Source organism: Piliocolobus tephrosceles, chromosome 4 (genome assembly GCF_002776525.5).
Source record: "Piliocolobus tephrosceles isolate RC106 chromosome 4, ASM277652v3, whole genome shotgun sequence".
Taxonomy (NCBI): domain Eukaryota; kingdom Metazoa; phylum Chordata; class Mammalia; order Primates; family Cercopithecidae; genus Piliocolobus; species Piliocolobus tephrosceles.
In genome coordinates, this window is record NC_045437.1 from 151,211,979 (window position 1) to 151,233,434 (window position 21,456).

General features: G+C 47.7%; 1 pseudogene; it reads right to left on the reverse strand.

Moving 5' to 3' along the window:
• The window catches only part of LOC111530632, a 26,061-nt pseudogene extending 8,327 nt beyond the window's left edge, over positions 1–17,734 (reverse strand).
• Between the last annotated feature and the right edge of the window lie 3,722 nt (positions 17,735–21,456).

A 21,456-nucleotide genomic window follows, 5' to 3' on the forward strand; every position in this document is an offset into this window, starting at 1 on the left:
GGAAGGAAGGAAGGAAGGAAGGAAGGAAGGAAGGAAGGAAGGAAGGAGAAAGAAAGATAGAAAAGGAAATGCAACTGAGCATATAGGGTAAGGCATGGGGCTTTGGACTCAAAACTCAGATTTAAGTTCTGCCCTGACATTTATTACCTACCTGACCCTGGTTAACTTACTTCTCTACCCCTTAATTGTAAAATAACAGTACTTCCTTGGCTGGCAGGACCAAATGGGAGCATGTATGTAAAGCATTTAATGCAGGGTCTGGTGCATGAAGAGCATTCATTAATTGTAAGAAGTTATTATAATCATAAGTGAATAGACATCACTAAGCCAGATAAGCTGTTAAAACTCATTGTAGGCCTCTAAATTAAAAAAAAAAAAAAAAAAAAAAAAAAACCCTTCTATTTTTTTTAAAAGTATTGCCTCTAAGAGTTGCTTTAATAGATTTCTAGAAAGGAGTGATTTATAAGTACCATATTGTTGAAATGCAAACAGATACTTCAAAGAGGTAAAAGTAACTTGTTTTCTTGAGTGGGATAAATATTCCCCTTGGGATCTTGTTTACAAACTCAAATATTTTGTAGGCAAATGATGCTAAGAGAAACTCTAGCCCTTACTTAGGGGAAATGATCACAAAAACTGTACTCTGAGCTTTGAGTAAATGAGGTTTCTACCCTGCAGAAAACGAGCCATTGCCCAAATGAAATACCCTGATTTCAAAAGCATGAGGAAAAATTGTCAGTCTTGAGGTTTTTCATTGTATACACGTTTATTCTAATGCCGCGCAATATTGGGTAATGGCCAACCTATTGCACAAACAGTTTTCAAGTATTCATGTGTAGACTATCCAAGGGCAGCTATCTAACCAACCTTGTATATGATGCTTTTTGTTCTGTCTGCTTATATCTTTACTGTTTCCCAACACACACACACACACACACTCACCCAATTCACATCCGCATTCACACAGATACACATATTAACACACATTTACTCACAGGCATGCATAAACTAACACATTAACACACACGTTCTCTCACTTTTTTGTTCTCTTCTAGACACACATACACACACACATACACATACACCCCCACTTTGCCCAGAGCAAGCAGAGCCCAGAACTCTGTCTTCTGGTGGCTACGGAAAGATCCCACGACCGCTCTGAAAAGCATCTCTTTGTTCCCTTTCTCCCCTCACTGTAATATTTCCTCTTCCTGAATATCACGCAGCAAGGGCCGGGGAGGGGGAAAGGAAGGAGAGGAAACATGGTCTCCCCCCGGCCCAGCAGTGCAGGCTGTGCGAAGCAGAAGGCTCCTGCTTCTGGGTGCTGGCATCTCTCCTGCCATTTTTTCCGAAACTTTGGGGTGTTTTTCTCTTCGCAGCACCCACGCTCCCCTCCCTTTCTGCCAAAGCTCCTTGTTGTGACACAGTGAGCGGCTGGTGGGTGGGGGGAGGGGAATCAGCTAGGTGGCCTCCGGGCTGAGTTACAGCTCCCCCTCCAGGAGCAGGGAGTGCAGAAATGAGACCACAGACAAATCCTAGAAGCCCCCCTAGTGCTGACCCCCCTACATACCCAGAGCGTCTGTGCACCCCCCAACACCCACCCATACACATACACACACACACCCCCAGACGAGTGTGGCACGCACAGCCACACAGTAACACTCAGGCGGGAAACCCCATGTCACATTGCCATGGGTCTGCCCAGAAGCAATCCATGCCCCACGCCCCCTCCTTTGATCTCTCACCCCTCTGCTGGGCCAGAGAATGTGGCTGAGTGCTGGGCCTTGGGTGCGTGGACTCCGATACCATCGGCACTTCAAGCACAGGGACCACCAGCAGCAGCGCCAGCGGCTGCCCAAACCCCTCCTCCCAGGGCTCCAGCAGTACACCCTGAAAAACACAGGCACAGTCCTGGTTGGGGGGCGGGGCAGAGGAAGTGTGGGGTACATCTCATGGGCTGTGGCCTCGCTCCCCTCAGGTTCAGCGGATGGCCAGCAGTCCCTGGGCTCGTCTGAGGGAGAGACACCACTACAAGAGGGAAGGAGAAAGGATTCAACGACCTCTCAGAGCTCTCTCAAAACTCCGGGAGAACCAGTCAGTGAGAGCCAAGTGACGGGTCTGAATACCGGAGGACCCGCGTTGCCAAGCTAGGTCCTGGGTCAGGAAAGTCAAAGGACATTCCCTACTGTGCGGGGATAAAACAGGAGACTCTGTGGGCTCAGCTGCAAGTACCCAAAGATGGGCCCCATCATTTTCCTTGCTGGCCACTGGAGGGCCAATACCCTGCCCTCCTCCCTCCCCAAGACCTTCTTTTTATCAGGCTGTTTCTCTAGCTCCTGTGCTTTAGGCACATTATTTTATTTTAATTTACGTAACTCCACTGGGTGTTACTGTAGAAAAAAATTAAAAAAAAAAAAACAAACAAACACAACTTGTGGTTCAGGGATTTTACATGATTTGATCAAGATTACAGCCAAGTGCGCGGTGTGGCGTGTGCCTGGAGTCCCAGCTATTTGGGAGACTGAGGCAGGAGGATCACTTGAGTCCGGGTCAGGAGTTGGAGTGCAGTCCTCATCCTGGGTAATATAGCAAGACCTCATCTCTCAAAAGAGAGAGAGATACAGAGAGAGAGAGACAGAGACAGAGAGAGGGAGAGAGAGAGCTAGAGAGAGCTAGAGAGAGAGAGAGAATACACAACTAGCAAGTGAGGGAGCCAGCGTTCGTCCCCATACCTGGGTAACTTCGTAACCTTGGCCCTTCCCACTGCTTCTCAGCAGCGAGCCACTGGAACCTTCCCAGCTTCCTCTGAGTGAGCTGGAGAGGGAGTCTGGTGTTGAAGAGAGTGTTGGGGAAGGTAGAAGAGGCATCTGCCTACTGACTTTCTTCCAAGGGAACAAAAGTAGCACAGCCTGGGAACCCTCTGCGCCGTCTTCCAAGCCTTGGGAGGCAGAGCCCAGTGGCTCGGGTGATTCCTCTAGAGCCATTTCTCCTTCAGGACCCCACACTTTCTTGGCCAGTGTGCTCCATGGCTGCAAAAAGCCCAGCCCTGGGCAGGCAAAGAATGTGTTGATGCAGAAACCGTTTTTAAATTAATTAATAAGCACATGGTGATTCAGGCTGTTTGTTCAGGGCAATGTGCTGCTTAATTGGAATGTGCCAAACTCCCTTCTCCCACTTCCCCTCACCTTCTCCCACTTCCCCTCACCTTCTCCCCTTCTCCAGGTCCTGGCTGTTCCCCATGTCATTCTGGTAGTCAGAATTCCAGTTCCTCCATACCCTCAGGTGGGGCAACTGTTTGTCTGCGAAGCCCAACTTGCCAACTGAGCAGCTTCCCTGGGCTCTGAGGTCGTGTGTGTGTGTGTGTGTGTGTGTGTGTGTGTGTGTGTAAGGTGCTTTTTCTTCTCAAATTGAAAAGTGATTAATCCATCGGTTCTCCTCTCTTCTGGAACATGTCCTAGGAGGACAGGTACTACTCAGTTTCATATCTGCTGTCAGGAAGTAGGCATAAGCAGCTCTTCCTTGAGGCAAGACCTACAGGTTGGACTGTCTTGAGGATGATCAAACTAGATATTATTCTTCCTAGAGGGGCTGCCATCAGAAGTTTATCTCATCTTATCTCTCTTCAAATAGAGCTGCTCTTCTCTTCAGCCCAGACAAACATAATACATTCAAATACTCATTCGACAAGTATTTATTGAGTCTTTATGAGCCAGAAATGGTTCCAGGTGTAGGCATATGGTGGTAACGAGACAGAGAGGCACCCTACTTTCATGGGGTTTCATTCTAGTATGTGGGGGTGGGGAGAGGCAGATAAGAAATGAGGAAACCAATAATCAGTGCCAGGATATATATCAAATAAGATATGATAGAGCAGGGATCAGATCAGCAAGCTATAGCTATGGGCCGAATCTGCCTACTACCTGTTTTGTAAACAAAATTTATAAAGTAAATAAAGAGGCTAACACAGTGGTTCATTCCTGTAATCACAGCATTTGGGGAGGATTACTTGAGGCCAGGAGGTTGAGACCATCCTGGGTAACACAGCAAGATCCCCATTCCTGCAAAATAAATATTTTTAAAAATACCCAGGCAAACTTGGTGGGCACACACCTGTGGTCCTAGCTACTTGGAAGGCTGAGGCCAGAGGATCATGAAGGTACAGTGAACTATGATCGCACCACTGCACTCCAGCCTGGGGAAAAGAGTGAGACCCTGTCTCTAAAAAAGAAAGAGAGAGAAAAAAAGAAGGAAGGAAGGAAGGAAGGAAGGAAGGAAGGAAGGAAGGGGAAGGAAGGTTGGATGTTCAGCAGGGGCCTACTTTATTTTCTCTTTTATTTTTTAATTAATTTTTGAATAGATAATATATTTAATGAATCTACATTTTTAAAAAAATAGAAAAAGATATGCAGATAAGTCTATTTTCCTGCTCTGTTTCCTAGCTATCCACTTTCCTTCCCCATAAACAACAAAATGTTAATTTCTTGTGCCTCCTTCCAGAGAAATGTATTCATACAAAAGCAAGTACATGTGTACAGTCTACGTTTTTGCCCCCAAGGAAGCTATTTTAAATTGGAAGATCAGGAAAGATTTGTGATTTAGGATAAAATTTGAATAAGAAGGTGCCAGCCAGGCAAAGATCTCAGAGCAGCAGCTTCCAGGCTGTGGGAACAACTAGTACAAAGGCCCTAAACTAGACCTGACATGTCAGGCCCTGAGATGAGAAAGGAGGCTCATGTGTTTGGGACATGCTGGGCCAGAGGGCAGTGATTTGACATAAATTGGAAGAAATTAGAAAGCAGGAAGATTCTGCTCTTAAAGGCTCTATAGGCCAGGCATGGTGGTTCATGCCTCTAATCCTACCACTTTGGGAGGCTGACGCAGGCGGATCACGAGGTCAGGAATTCGAGACCAGCCTGGCCAACATGGTGAAACCCTGTCTCTACTAAAAATACAAAAATGAGCCAGGCGTGGTGGCACATGCCTATAATCCCAGCTACCAGGGAAGCTGAGGCATGAGAATTGCTTGAACTTGGGAGGCGGAGGTTGCAGTGAGCTGAGATGGCGCCACTGCACTCCAGCCAGGGAGACAAAGTAAGACTCTATCTTAAATAAATAAATAAGCCTCAGCTGGGTACGGTGGCTCATGCCTGTAATCCCAGCACTTTGGGAGGCCAAGGCGGGTGGATCACCTGAGGTCAGGAGTTTGAGACCAGCCTGGCCAACATGGTGAAACCCTGTCTCTACTAAAAATACAAAAACTAGCCGGGTGTGGTGGCACACACCTATAGTCCAAGCTACTTAGGAGGTTGAGGCAGGAGAATCACTGGAACCTAGGAGGTGGAGGCTGCAGTGAGCTGAGATCGTGCCACTGCACTCCAGCCCAGGAGACAGAGTGAGATTCTGTCTCAAAAAAAAAAAAAAGAAAGAAAAAGAGATAATATAAACAAAGAACAGCAATTAGCACAGTAACCACTCAACAACTTCCTCCCCCTCCTCCTCCTCATTACTTGGTTTATAAAACACTTTCTCATCAATTATCTCATTTGATATTTGCAATAACCCTGTGATTGGGCAATAACCTGTTTCCATTTCACAGGTAAAAACATTGAGGCTCAAGATGATTAAATACATCGTCCAAGTCACAGAGCAGAAACAAACCCAGGTGTTCTGACTCCACATAGTGCAAGCTTCTCTCGTTGTGGGGACAGCAGAGGGCAATGTAAGCAGGCAGAATAACAGGAACAAGAGAAAGAAGCAGGCAGCATTGGTAAACCCAATTGCATGTCATTTGCACCAGGAATGCTCTCTCAAGAGAAGCCTGCAACCTCTGCCTTCTAGGTAGTCTCCATATTCCCAGATCACAAGTCCTAGCTCAGGAAAAGGAGCAACTTACTGATGGACAGCCTCAACAGAGCAGGAAAATTGTGAACAAGAGAAATTCACCACCTCTACAATCTCATTAACACTGCAGACCTACATGCACATGCACCAGACCTGCAGGTTGTCAGCGGTTAGCTACTAAGCCTGAGGCCTGAAATAAATTAGGCTGCATCTCAGAAAAACAAGGTTATGTTACTCATATTAAGTATTCGTGTGGATTAAAATGCCATCTACTGTATTGTGGGTCACCTTTCTTTTCTCGGGGCCCTGCTGAGTGGCTAGAAGGGCTATCTTCCGCACGCGCCACTCAGACTCTGTCCTGTTGCTTCCCAAAGGGGACTGGCTGAATTGAGCCACCTACCCCTTGTCTATCAGAGCCAGGCTATGAGGCCCCCGGGTAGGGGCTTCCGTGTCTGCCTTTGGAATGAAGTTGCCTTCTGGGGTTGCCCCTGGCAACCAAACTGCTTGAATGTCTGTATCTCTTAGAGGAGACTTGGGAGCTGGGGAGGAGGAGGAATCGGTCCCTGAACAATAGAATGCAGGGAGCATGTCAGGCATCGTCCTCCTTTCCACCTTTCAGCCCCTAGACCCCACCTCCTGATGAGAACACGTGTTATCCCCTCACCTGGCTTCTGCAGGTCAGCAGAATTAGCCTGAGATTCTCCCTGAGGACAGGGAGGCTGGGGAGAACCTGCCTGCTTAGCCTACTGCAAAGATCCAGGTACCCAACACATCCTTGGCCAGTTCCTGGCATACCATATGCCTTCAAATGCCTTACACCATTTCGTCCTTTAAGCTTCAACATCCCCTTCTCCAGGAAGCCTACTCTGACTTGGCTTTTGGCCGCAGGCAGAGATAGTGTCCCTGCCTGTGAAACCCTGAGTATCACTCTATCATAATACACATCACTCCATTGTAGATGTATCTGTTTTTATTAGCTCCTCGAGGTTAAGGAGTGTGTATTATTCTAGCCCAGGACCTGGCACATAGGCACAAAATAAATGCTTATTGAATGGGTAAGATACTGAGTGAGAACACAAGACTATGACAGGAGAGCATTTCCCAAACCAGCAGTCCTGTAGTCCATTGTAGATTAGTAGGAATGTTGCAAAAAATAAAAAGGATTTCTCTGCTTAGATAATGTTGGGAAAGAAATCCCTCCCTTCCTGAGGCAGGAAGGAGATCTGCAAGCACTGGCCGGAGGAAACAGAATGTAGAGCACAGAGGGGCCTGAAATTATTCAGCTCCAACCACAGCATAGGGTGTGCAGAGGGAACAAGGAACCAAGACAGTCCTGAAAGCTGAATTAATATATTTGGGACAGGCAAGTGGCAAGCTCCAAGCCTTATATTAGGAAGACAGATCTGGCCAGGTATGTAGGGTGGACTGGAGGGAAGAATCAGCTGGCAGGGACACTTGTCAGGAAACTGTTGTGACAGTGCAGACTTGACCTGTAAAGGGTCTAGACAAGAGCAGTGACAGAGGGAAATGAAAGCAAGAAATAAACCACCCAACTCTATTGGATGGCTTCTTCATCAGCCCGGGGATGGCAGCTGCTGCCTGACCCTGGTTAATTGCCAGCCTGTGGTTGCCATCTGAGCTGACTGGCCACCAAACACTTGGTGCCCTGCAGAAATCCTAGCTGCCATTACCCCTGGTGCTGAGTGGTGTGTGGTGGAGGGTAAGTCTAGGAGAGCATTTCCCAAACCAGCAGTCCTGTAGTCCATTGTAGATTAGTAGGCATGTTGCAAAAAATAAAAATGAGTTCTCTGCTTAGATAATGTTGGGAAAGAAACTCCAGAGTTAACAAAGGGAGAAAGTTTCTCTACTGGAACATGTCAGGGAGCCATGTACCCCTTCCCTCAGTGTTTATCAACCTGAAATGGCAATGGAGCCCTTTTCACACCATCCCCATTCACAGCTCCTAAGAGAGCACTCACTTCCTTAGAGGTACAGCTTTACTCACAGTCCTACCTCAGAAGCAGTACAGAAGCTGCTTACAAGCTCTGGCTCTGAAGTCAGTGCGTCTGGATTCAAATCCTAGCTCTACCACTTGATGGTTATCTAGCCTCTCAGTTTGCTTGTCTACACGATGGGGAAAATATTAGAAGCTACTGCAGTAGGGTTGTTTAGAGGATTATATTAGCAAGATATGCACCTAGCACTGTACCTGGCGCATAGGAGTCCCTCAAAAATTTGAGCTACTGTTTTTATCCTATGCAACCATGTGCCCTATAATGAGAGTTCAAGCTCTGAACCAGGGCATCAAATTCTCTCTCTGGGCCGGGCGCGGTGGCTCAAGCCTGTAATCCCAGCACTTTGGGAGGCCGAGACGGGCGGATCACGAGGTCAGGAGATCGAGACCCTCCTGGCTAACACGGTGAAACCCCGTCTCTACTAAAAATACAAAAAATTAGCCGGGCGAGGTGGTGGGCGCCTGTGGTCCCAGCCACTCAGGAGGCTGAGGCAGGAGAATGGCGTGAACCCAGGAGACGGAGGTTGCGGTGAGCTGAGATCCGGCCACTGCACTCCAGCCTGGGCAACAGAGCAAGACTCCGTCTCAAAAAAAAAAAAAAAAAAAAAAAAAATTCTCTCTCTGGAGATTTAGAAGTGGAACGCAGGGCCAAATGGCTGGCAGTGGGAATGAAGGCGGACAAGATGCATAAAAAGAGGAGCCAGAATCTGAGATCGAGGCCTGAAGAGTCACAGCCAGCACCTCATCACAAGTCTGCCCCTCACCTCTCCCCATGCTCGCAACCCCATTTTCTGGCTGCCCCTGTTTGCTCCCCCTGTATCGGAGCAGCATCAGGCCCTTGGATGCTTCCGGCCAGTGGCCTCCACCAGGTGCTTATTGACTCTTACTGTGTGAATAAGAAGCTCATGTCATGTCCTCATGACTACAAGGAACACTACTTGCCCTACCTTTTACTCCCCCTTCCTCTCTTCTCGCCTTCATTGCACACACACCTTTCCAGATGCTTCCCTCAAACCCGATAGCTGTCACACATTCCCAAGAGTGGCCTTTGGATCTGGAAGACAGAATGAATAAAGGAGATCATTCCTTCCATCAATACAGCATTTTGCAAAGTGATTTTATATGATTTTGATAACACTCTGAGGAAAGTATTATTATTTCCATTTTCGAGATGAATAACTAAAACTTATAGAACTTAGCATTATCTCAAGGTCACACAGCTACACAGGGTAGAATCAGGACCTGAACCCTGCACTTTTCACCTCTAAGCCAGGGTCATGTCCACTGTACCCTCCACCCTGGCCTCCCTGCCAACCCAGGACTCAGGGTCAGGCCACTATGGCTGCAAAACACAGCCTTTATCTAAGAACTTGTCTCTGGGCAAGTCACATACAGTTCTGTGTGTTCGTGGGTAGGCACCACCCCCAAATACCTAGCTTTGCCTCTGAAAGTGACTTTTAAGAAGAGGTGAGCTAGTCAGGGTATTCAGGGATGCCAGGAGCAAAGTCTTGGATCAGAGCTGCTCTGCCTGCTCGTGTCACACTGCTCTCCTCTGGGGGAAATCCCCAGCAGCTGTGATATGGTTGGGTTCAAGATTCTGCCCTAATATGGTCTGACAGCAGCTAAAAGGCTGGAGTGGGAAGATCTAGGACTGAAAATCCCTCAGTGGAAACCTGGTTTCCTGTTACTACCCTTTGTGTTCTCCGTGTTTGAGGGACTCAGGAAGACTCAGACACCATGATTATCTGGCAGGTTTTGAGTCTCATTCATTAGCCATGGGAAGAGGCACCTCCTCCTCCTCTCCATCCAGTGAGGGCCTGAATCTAAGCACGCCAGGCAGATGAGTCTGTGCTTCCCGTGTTCCCCCTTTAGACCTGGCCCTCCTCTCCTCCTGCAATGGCCAGTATCTTGTCACTCACGACCCCGCTTCTGGATCCTGGGGCCCGCCTCTTCCTTCCCTTCCCTCTCCTTGTGTGCCAGCATCATCACAGAATCGCTCTGAGGGCACCCCAGAGTCCCTCATGTTTTTATCTTGTGAATTCCAGAACTGACAATTTCTTCGTTACAAAGAGGAAAGGGCTGACTCCTGTAATCCCTGGGAGACCAAGGTGGGAGGACTGCTTGAGGCCAGGAGTTTGAGACCAGCCTGGGCAACACAGGAAGACCCCATTTTTACAAAAATTTAAAAATTAGCCATGTATGGTGGTGTGCACCTGTGGTTCCAGCTACTCAGGAGGCTGAGATGGGAGAATCACTTAAATTCAGGAGTTGGAGGCTGCAGTGAGCCTTGATTGTGCCACTGTGCTTCATCCTAGGTGACAGAGACGCTGTCTCAAAACAAACAAAAAACAAAGGGGAAAAGATGCATTCCTTATCATCTTCCCTAGCCTGTGGGGCTGAGAAGGCAGGTGGTCCGAGCCCCCCTTCTACCCTATCCAAATTGCTGTCCTTCCCAGCTCCACCTCAGCTGCCAAAGTCTGCCATGGTACACAGACACAGGGAACCACAAAGCTCCCCCAGGAAACCAAAAATGCCAGCACAACAGATTTATAACTGTGAATAGACTCCAAGAGATCATGGAGGAAAACTCCAAGCCTTTTTAGTTTCTACATACACACACACACACACACACACCCCGACACACTCTTTCCTCCACCCCCAACAGCCCTCCCTTAAGGGAGATGTTAATGGAGTCGTCCATTAAATGCAGCAGCTGCCAGAGCATTCAGCTGACTGGGCAGAGGGCCTGAACCCATTTATTCCAAACTGCAGCCCCCATCACATGTCTCAGGTTTTTATCTTTTCATTTCCACACTGTGCTCCGGCCAGGTCGCTGAATGCCAGCTCCCGGCCCAAGAACCCACATGCTTCCATGGAGTACACACTAATGCCTGCCTGCCTAACAGCCACAAAGGCCGTGCATGGAGAGATGGGAGGGAGGACAGCGGGAAGTTAGTAAATCAGTACTCATATCCCAAAGCCCACTCATACTCAAGAAAATGTTGCTTAAAGAGCCCCACTGTGGAATCTTTATCTGTGACAATTAGCTATAATTGAAAATTTGTTACAATGTCACAACATCTAAAATCTGCTCTCAGCCTGGCACGGTGGGTGGCTCACACTTGTAATCCTAGCACTTTGGGAGGCTGAGGCAGGAGGATTGCTTGAGCACAGGAGTTTAAGACCAGCCTGGGAAACATGGCAAGACCCCATCTCTACGAAAAATAGAAAAATTAGCTGGTCCTGGTGGCACGCACCTGTAGTCTCAGCTACTCAGGAGGCTGAAGTGAGAGGATTGCTGGAGCCTGGGAGTCAGAGGCTGCAGTGAGCCAAGATGGTGCCACTGCACTTCAGCTTGGGTGGCAGAGTGAGACTTTTTCTCAAAAAATAAAATAAAATTCACTCTCAAGAGGAAGACTTCCTGTTTCTGAAGACTCTGTCCCCAAGACCAGTGTCATCTGTCATTTCTAATGGGTCCCTGCCCTGTCCTCCATTGTGAACTATTATAAAGCCAAATACTTTACCAGCTGTTTAGAATGAAGGCAACAAAACAAGTTTCATATAGTGTGGGAAAATCCTAGAGTATCAGCTGTGTACAATCTGGCAAATTGCAGGAACATGGCTTGATGGAAGAGTGGGACTCTGACTTAGCACAACAGTCTGCCTTCAGTTCTTGGTTCTTCCTGCTTCTCTCAGCTTTCTCTTTGACCTTCTGACTCTTGGAGTAGCCATTCTACAAACATTATCCGAGTGCTGCTATGTGCAAGCTGCTGTTCCTGGCACAACCCTTGGGTTCATGGCAAGACTGCCTCCTCCTCATGGTTTTCCAATACCCCCAGCTGGCTTTCTGGACCCTATGACCAGGAGCTGGACTGATGTGTTCCTCTCTTATACTGACCTTGCCTTTCCTCACACCTGAGTCCAGAAAGTACCTCTTATAATTGACTGCAGAACCCATCATTTGTGTTCTTTTTTTTTTTTTTTTTTTTTTTTTTTTGCGATGGAGTCTTGCTCTTGTCGCCCAGGCTGTCACAACGGCATTATCTCAGTTCACTGAAACCTCCGCCTTCTGTGTTCAAGTGATTCTCCTGCCTCAGCCTCCCGAGTAGCTGGGATTACAGGCGCCCGCCACCATGCCTGGCTAACTTTTATATTTTTAGTAGAGATGGGGTTTCACCATGTTGGCCAGGCTGGTCTTGAACTCCTGACCTCAAGTCATCCACCCACCTCTGCCTCCCAAAGTGCTGGGATTACAGGCGTGAGCCACTGCGCTCCGCCCATCATTTGTGTTTCTTAAGCAATTTCATTTGAATGAGCTAGATGTACTCTACAGTCAAAAAGGCAAAAAGACAATGCATGCTGTAATGGACACAAGTTCCTCCCCAAGTGTTGCTTCCTTAGGGGATCAGTCTCTTTAGTTATTCCAAAACCACATGGTCCTGGGAGTGGCAAGATCCTCCCCTCGACTTCAGGGGTAAGGACAAGACCCAGGCCTAGCCCATCAGATTACTCCATGCCTCTAGGCACAGCAACTGATTCAGAGAAGGACATAGAACTCAAACCAGACCAATCACAGTGCTCTCCGGGCTTCTCCAGGAGCTATGGGAGAAATACATACTCTCTCTGTGGAATGGTGAGTTCTGAGGGTAGCACTGGTTTGGAGCTGCTGGTGGCCACCTGACTGCCATATGTGAAGAGTCTGTCTGACCCTGAAGCAAGGCAGCAACAAGCAAAGCCAAGGAACAGAGATAGTCTGTACCCCATGCACCATTTGTTTTGTGTGTGTGTGTGTGTTTGCTTCTTTGTTTATTTTCTTTTCTGAGACAGAGTCTTGCTCTCTCACCCAGGCTGGAGTGCAGTGGCACAATCTCAGCTCATTGCAACCTCCGCCTCCCAGGATCAAGTAATTCTCCTGCCTCAGCCTCCTGAATAGCTAGGATTACAGGTGTGCACCACCACACCTGCCTAATTTTTGTTTTTTGTTTTTTGTTTTTTTGAGATGGAATCTTACGCTGTCACCCAGGCTGGAGTGCAGTGGCTCGATCTCGGCTCACTGAACGCTCCGCCTCCCGGGTTCATGCCATTCTCCTGCCTCAGCCTCCTGAGTAGCTGGGACTACAGGCGCTGGCCACCACACCCAGCTAATTTTTGTATTTTTAGTAGAGACAGGGTTTCACCATGTTAGCCAGGATGGTCTCAATCTCCTGACCTCGTGATCTGCCCGCCTCGGCCTCCCAAAGTGTTGGGATTACAGGTGTGAGCCACCACTCCCGGCATTTTTGTATTTTTAGTAGAGATGGGGTTTCACCATGTTGGCTAGGCTGGTCTAAAACTCCTCACCTCATGATCCGCCTGCCTTGGCCTCCCAAAGTGCTGGGATTACAAATGTGAGCCACTGTGCCCGGCCTGTTTTTTAATAAGCTGGTGTTTTGAAATTGTTATTTATTTTTGTAGAAATGGGATCTCACTATGTCGCCCAGACTGCTTTTGAACTCCTGGTTTCAAGCGATCCTCCCACCTCAGTCTTCCAAAGTACTGGGATTACAGGTGTGAGCCACAGTGCCCCGGCCATGATGCATCATTTGAAGTCATGGATCTAGTCTTCCTAAAGCCAGTCGACCATTTTGCTGGAGATGTTTGAAAGAAAACAGCTACCTTTTAGTTAGTTGTCCCTCTGAGACACACTCCTTATACTACCTTCCTGTTTGTTTGTTTGTTTGTTTGAGACAGAGTCTCGCTCTGTCACTCAGGCTGGAGTGCAGTGGTGCAATCATAGCTCACTGCAACCTCTGCCTCCTGAGTTCAAGTCATTCTCATCCTTCAGCCTCCCAAGTAGCTGGGACCACAGGTGCACACCACCATGCCTGGCTAATTTTTTTGTATTTTTGGTAGAGACAGGGTTTCACCATGTTGGCCAGGCTGGTCTTGAACACCTGAGCTCAAGTGATCCATCTGCCTTAGCTTCCCAAAGTGCTGGGATTACAGGCATGAGCCACCATTCCTGGCACTACCCCTATTTTATTCCCTCCCACAAAATATGTTGGGAGAAAAGTTATGGAAATAGATCAGAGTTTTCCAAAATTTTCCTTTTCGCCTCTAAATCAAAGCACAAGATTCCAGATCTCTTGAGAATAAGAATCAGAAGCCACTCTGATTCTAGAAATAGTGAGTCAACTAAGTGCTTGCTAAAGAGGTCAGAGATATTTGAGGTGTAGCCCTAAATATTTGGGAGCATCTTGATAAACATTTACTGTGCTCTCTGTCTCACATTTTCCCTGGGGATCACTATCAAAATAGACGGATCAAGGTACCACCCAGTGGCCTTGCCGGGGAGAGTTCTTCACCCCCTCACCAACTCCCTTCCCATCCTCACCACTAGTGGGAAGGAGGTCTTCAATATAACAGTGCATTGAAATTAAGCTCTAAGAGGTGACAGAAGCAATGAGGAATTGTCTTGGAGATGCTTTATTGGAAGAACATAAGGATCCACCTTCATCCTTCCAAAATAGAGCCAGACCTTGGCCAGGCACTGTGGCAATAATGCCAGCACTTTGGGAGGCCGAGGTGGGTGGATCACCTTAGGTCAGTAGTTCAAGACCAGCCTAGCCAACATGGAGAAACCCCATCTCTACTAAAAATGCAAAAATTAGCCAGGCGTGGTGGCACATGCCTGTAATCCCAGCTGCTCAGGAGGCTGAGGCAGGAGAATCGCTTGAACCCAGGAGGCGGAGGTTTCTGTGAACCAAAATCACACCACTGCACTACAGCCTGGGCGACAGAGCAAGACACTATCTCAAAAAATTAAAACTAAAATTAAAAAATGGAGCCAGACCCAATCTCATAGGCCCTAATAATGAAGCCTAGACTCAGAGAAGAAAGCAGGGGGTAGAAAGGAAAGAGGAGGAAAATTAAAGGGAACAATTGCAAAAAGATTGAAAAAGAAAGTCCCAAGAACAAAATAGCGTCACGAAGAGGCCAAGAAGCTGAGCAAAACATAGCAGAGAGATGACAAGACCCGAGTACCTGGGGCCTTTCATCAGAGCAGCCGGTTCCCTGGGCAGGTGCTGGGCTTCTCCTTCCAGAGAGCTCCGGACCCTGCCCAGGGGAGTGTGGCACTCAGGGTGCAGCTGGCTCCCAGGCATAGTACAGACCTACCCGGATGACTATCTAGTCATGGCTCAAAGTTTCTTCCAGTCAATGTGCTTCCTTTGCTGGTTAAACCCATGAAACCTCAGCCTGTGGCTCTCTCCTAACAAGGCTTTTTACACCCTTGCTAGCACAGCTGTCTGCCAGATGCCTATTGAAGGAGCCATCTATTGCTAGAAAAACACACTCCACTTCTTTCTCAGTGGGCCTTTACTCCTCTATGTTTTCTGAACATAGGGAGAGGGGCTGTTGTTCCCAATGCTCGCTGTCATTGGGCATTAATCATCACTATACTCACAGGGCTCTCTACAGTCATTTGGGTTGCTCAATACTCTATCATTTGGGAGAGCAGCTGTATTAGGTCAGGTTCCCTATTAGCAGAGCCTGAGACAGGATTCAAGGCACACGATTTATTGAGATGTGACTTCAGAAGAAAGAGAATGAAGGAAGCAGGGAAGGGTAGGAGAGAAGGATATGGCTGGAACTTTGTGTTTAGCCTCAGCCTGACTCCATGGGGGGAACTCAAGAGCATAAATAGCACCAAGGAACTGATCCTTGCTTGCAATGAAGGGGCTGGTCCTTGTACCCTCTTGGCTGAAACCTGAAGGGGATGGGCACAGGAGGGTACAAAGGGTCTCCTACACACTGGGAGCAATTTTCTGGAGGCAGGGAGATCTGTGAGCTATTGGAGTCCCAGATAGCAACTGGGGGATGGATACACTGAAAAGGTAAAGGGAATCTGAGCAGGGTACCAATGGCATCCAATACAGCTACACGTTAGTTGGCCTGGGCTGTTAAAACACAATACCATAGACTGGGTGAGTTAAACAACAGACATTTATCTTCTTACAGTTCAGGAGGCTAGAAGTCCAAGAAGGGGGCAGTAAGAGGGGGAGAGGGGGAGGCGGAGTAGAGAAACCAAGCCCTCTGGTGTCTCTTTCTATAAGGGCACTAATCCCATCCTGAGGGCCCCATCTTCATGACCTCACTTTAATCTGACTGCCTCCCCAAAGTCCCACCTCCAAATACCATCTGGGCAATAGGGCTTCAACATATGAATTTTGGGGGCACACAATTCAGTCCACAGCAGCTACCATTTTCCAAACAGGAAAAACAGACAAGCATTAGCCAGCTTTGTTCCATGAGAGCCATTTCCCCACCAGTCATTTCTCTGCCACCTAAATTCCTCTGGGAACCCCATTGCTGACTGATACAGAAGAGTTAAGTTTAAACCCCAGCTAGCTGAACCAGGCCTAGGATCTCCCAACAGCTTCTCTTTCTTCTGCCTTAGCAGATGCTCTGCTTGATCTGGGAAAATCAGGCTGGGAATGTTTGCAAGCCTCAGTCCTTGGTAAGTATTCTGGAGGTGAGAGCTGAGGCATGTGCGTGCACTCCTGCCCAGCTCAGGCTTTGAAGCTCGGGAGCAGAGCCATTAACATTCTCTTCAGCCCACAGACAGTTCTCTTCAGCCCTTGTTAGTCTCATTTTCTTCCCTCCTGACTTTTTCATCAAGAGCAGCAGCTTTGTTGTTCCTAGAACCTTTTCTTCTCTTCAAAGAGCTCTGGTCCCCAGGGAGGCCTGTGGCCGAGAGACTTGCCAGACACCTCTGGATTCCCAAAGAGGAGACCATGCCACCTGCTTTGCAGCTAAGAACCCAAGCACCCCCACTCCCTTCACAGATGCCTTCAGGATTGAGCAAAGGACCAGCCGGGGGTGGGAGGCCCACTTGCCCCCTGGTTTCCCGGGCATCTGCAGTGGTTAGGCCATGGGCTAGAGAGACTATCCTGCTGGGTCCTCAGGTCCACTCCTACTTCTGAATTTGGGCTATGTAAATACAGGAGGTCAGAGAGGATAGTTACAGAGAGTAGGAATCCATCCACTGCCCCACCTCCATTCTGAAGCTGTGACAGGAGGTGGAGAGGGCTCCTTTCACAGAAGGCCTCCTGTAGGCTGGAGAGGGGCAGAGAAGAGTTCTCAGTGGGAGCACCATTCACGCCTCTGTGATTCATTAAGAGCTACTATCTATCAAGCTGTGTGGGGGGTGCTTAGAGAATAGGAAAAAGTAATCTCAGGGAAGCTTAAATTCTACTAGCTCCAAAGCAAATTTCCTAAGCAGTCTACAGATGTTGGCAAAAGGGACTCCAGTGCTTGCAATTCAGACAGAGGAGAGTAAGTCAAGCAGATGGTAATTCACCATCATTGTCTAAATTTTCCTCTTAGGGCTGCCCTTTCTCCAAGAGCCACTGGTTGTATCCCTGTTCCCCCACGAGGTTTTGCAGGGCTGAGGGAATTGTGCCATGTTCCTCCACTGCCCAGGACTTGGTTCTGTCATCTCTGCATCTTCCCTGCCCCATGCCCTACAGTTATCTCAGGCATCCAAGCACTCACTCCTTACAGTTGCTTCTGCAGTGATTCCAGAGAGACACATGAGAGCAACCTCCCCAGGAGCATATTTTACCGAACTCCCGTGCAGACAGGACAACAGTTATGGCAATGAGGTGCCATCATTTTTATTAAATTTCCCTGTCACCTCTGGCTGCAGAGCTGGGCCCAGCATCACATTGCATACCAGCCCATGTAGGCCCAGCGGCACACAGAGGACTGTGACTCCATCTGCTGGCTTGACAGCAGCTCCAGATCAGAGCCTTTGAATTCCTTGCAAGGCAGGCTCTGGCTCCGAACTAGAAGACCAAGAAGTCCTTTCATCATGATAAAGTAAAGATATTCAGCCATTTCGTCAAAGGCAATGACATCTACCCCTCCCACCTTAAACCCATACACACAGATACAAATACACCAGGGAAACATTGAGCCAAGGATTATTGATCTCTCTGACATGAGGTGGGGAAGGCAGCCCAGCGGCCGCTGGCTGTGTTGTGCATTAAGTATTGCTTTGGGGGCCATAATAGAGACCTTCATACAACAAGAGGACAGCTCCAAACCGAGGTGGGGGGATTAGAAAAACACTGATGAAATTAGTGTTTTCTTCTTTCCATCACGCCCTTTACCTCTACTTACCTTCTTTATGGAATAGGCTCCCTCTGTAGATTACTTAACTATTCCCAAGGGCCTGTGGTCCATGCAGAGTCATCTTTATCCTCAAGTTTTCTTACTGCTCTTACTGAGCAAGGAAAGGATGAGGGCCCACTTTAGAGATAAGAAAAATTAAGCTTCCTTGAAAGAAGACAGGAGAATGGTAATATTACCTACCTATACTCAGAAAATAACCACTTGGTTCCCGAAATCCCTTGTTTGATGACATTGTGTTATTTGGAAATTTCAGTAAGGCTCCAATATGCAGTATCCATGTCATATCAAAGTGAGGTGCCAGCAATGATGCAAATTTTCATAGGAAACAGTTGACAATCACTTATGGGACTCTCAAACTTTCACCCCTATCAAGGGGAAAAGAAGTTGTTGGATATGAAGAGAATGTTTCTGAAAAGGATTTATTTGGTGCAAAGTATTGGTGTGCTATGGGTACACCCTCCAAAAGAAAGAGGATACCTGTGTTTCACTACAAGCCTAATGAGAAGGGCTTTGAAGGGACTCCTTGGAGAGTTTGATATGTGTCTTCTCCTGCAGTTATCGGGGCAGAGTGGTCTAATTTCTGACTCCAGCCTGAAAAATGTAGAAGCCACCATATGTGCTAGCAGCTGCTTTGTGATGCTGGGATTTGTTCAGAGCTTGTGTGGGCAAAGAACCTGTTTCTCACAGACCCGAGGTGGGGCACATGTATAGGGGGATGCTTTAGAGAGCATTTTAGATCCTGACCAATAGGAATGTCAGAGGGCAAACAGGCCTGAGCAGAAGAGAAACTGGAAATGGACTGTTACATTACGAGGGGCCAGAGCGGGCAAAAGCAACTGACAGAGGGGAGTGCACTTGCCCAGGCCACTGGGAACTGCAGCAGCAGCAGTGTGTGCTTGTGTGTGTGTGTGTGTGTGTGTGTGTGTGCAGATCTCCGAAGAGAAGAGAAGAGAAGCGAAGTGAAGCACCACAAAAGTGCTTTAGGAGGAAGCAAGATTTAAACATTGGCCACACTGGAAGGTGGGAGAGTGCAAAGCCAGCTTTGACATGAGACAAGTACCATATTTTCTGTCACCTCTTACTTTCTTGTGCTCTAATTCTGGAAGGATCAGAAACTTCAGAAGAGAAAGACTACACCCTTTCTTTTCACTTGCAGCAGGCCCTAGATAGGAAGGAGAAATAGCAAATAGCTTAAGCTTCAAAAACCAAAAAGAAACATTGATAATACCCAGCTGAACATTTACATTTTTTTTTTTTTTGAGAAGGAGTCTTGCTCTGTCACCCAGGCTGGAGTGCAGCGGTGCCATCTCGGCTCACTGCAAGCTCCGCCTCCCGGGTTCATGCCATTCTCCTGCCTCAGCCTCCCAAGTAGCTGGGACTACAGGTGCCCGCCACCACACCCAGCTAATTTTTTGTATTTTTTTTTTAGTAGAGACAGGGTTTCACCGTGTTAGCCAGGATGGGCTCGATCTCCCGACCTCGTGATCTGCCCACCTCGGCCTCCCAAAGTGCTGGGATTATAGGCGTGAGCCACCAGCTCAGCCCCAGCTGAACATTTTAAGTGCCCAACTGAAATCATGTTGTACTGCGTACAGTGGCTATAAGGCTTCCTAACACCTCCAAGGGATCCTGAAAAGTATTTGTCCAGGAGCAGACTTAAGACCATCACTACAAAGCAGGTTTAAAGAAACTGGGGCCAGGCGCGGTGGCTCACGCCTGTAATCCCAACACCTTGGGAAGCAGAGGTGGGCATATTGCTTGAGGTCAGGTGTTCGAGACCAGCCTGGCCAACACAGCGAAATCCCATCTCTACTCAAAAAACAAAAATAAAAAAAATTAGCCGGGCATGGTGGCAGGCACCTGTAATCCCAGCTACTCAAGAGGCTGAGGCAGGAGAATCGCTTGAACCCAAGAAGCAGAGATTGCAGTAAGCTGAGATCACGCCACTGCACTCCAGCCTGGGTGACAGAGCAAGACTCTGTCTCGAAAAAAAAAAAAAGAAAAGAAGAAACAGTGGGAGCTGAAAACAAAGTTTCTGTTATGATTATACCCCATCAGTCCTGCTTGTCATTGTTCCAGTTGCAGTTATAAAAGTTGTTCTTCAACCTTTATTTTAAAAATAATTAAAGCACCAAAGGACTCATAAGAAGAGGAGCTGTTGTCAGAGCTAACAGTTCTCCTTGGCTTAACAATGCTTCAATGTCCTTGTGGAAAATGAGGCTTCGAGCTCAGCCCACTTCTCTTTCTTCTTCATTTCCTGAAGCCTCTCTCTTCCCTCCTCCCGTTACTCTGCAGTATTTTTTTTTTTTTTTTTTTTTTTTTGAGCCAGAATCTCACTCTGTTGCCCAGGCCGGAGCGCAGCAGCGTGATCTTGGCTCACTGCAACCTCCGCCTCCCAGGTTCAAGGGATTCCCCTGCCTCAGCCTCCCCAGTGGCTGGGATTACAGGTGCGTGCCATCGCATCCGGCTAATTTTTGTATTTTGAGTAGAGATGGGGTTTCACCATGTTGGCCAGGCTGGTCTCAAACTCCTGACCTCAGATGATCTGCCTGCCTCGGCTTCTCAATACCTCCTCATTCTTTCCCTACAGTTGGGGGATGAGATATATACGTTCACACCCACATACAAAACACCATGCAAAGAAAATTCTATACCTGGATTCTAGCTCCTTAGCAATGTACAACTTAGGATAGTTAACATTAAACAGACAAGCATAAACATATAAACAATGGAAAAACAACATTAAACCAATACATGAATGAACAGCAGGGCAACTTCATGATTGAGATGGCAAGCAGGCAGCCAGTCGATGAATGTTTACTGAACAGCTCCTAGGTGTCAGATGTTGGGCCAGGTTTTGGCAATAAAATTTGAACAAAACAGACACAGTCGCTGCACACATGGAGAATCAAAGTACTAGAAAAGATAAATACTAAACAATTTTTTACTAAAAAGTAGCTTATAGGCTGGGCATAGTGGCTTACACCTGTAATCCCAGCACTTTGGAAGGCCAAGGTGGGCAGATCACCTGAGGTCAGCAGTTCGAGACCAATCTGCCCAATGTGGCAAAACAAAAATACAAAAATTAGCTGGGCGTGGTGGCAGGCGCCTGCAATCCCAGCTACTCAGGAGACTGAGGCAGGAGAATCACTTGAACCTGGAAAGTGGAGGCTGCAGTGAGCCAAGATCGCACCACTGCCCTCCAGCCTGGGCGACAGAGTAAGACTCCATCTCAAAAAACAAAAAAAAGTATTATAGGTGTAGACAGTGCTGTGGAAGATAATATGCAGAACTGGTCTAGGCCTTAGGAGTCTAATCTATTCTGGGGGCTGAAGAAGCTTGCCTACACAAGTGACATTTATATTGGGACCTGAAGACTAAATAAGGTTAGACAAATGGCTGGTGGGGAGAAAGTGATCTAGGGA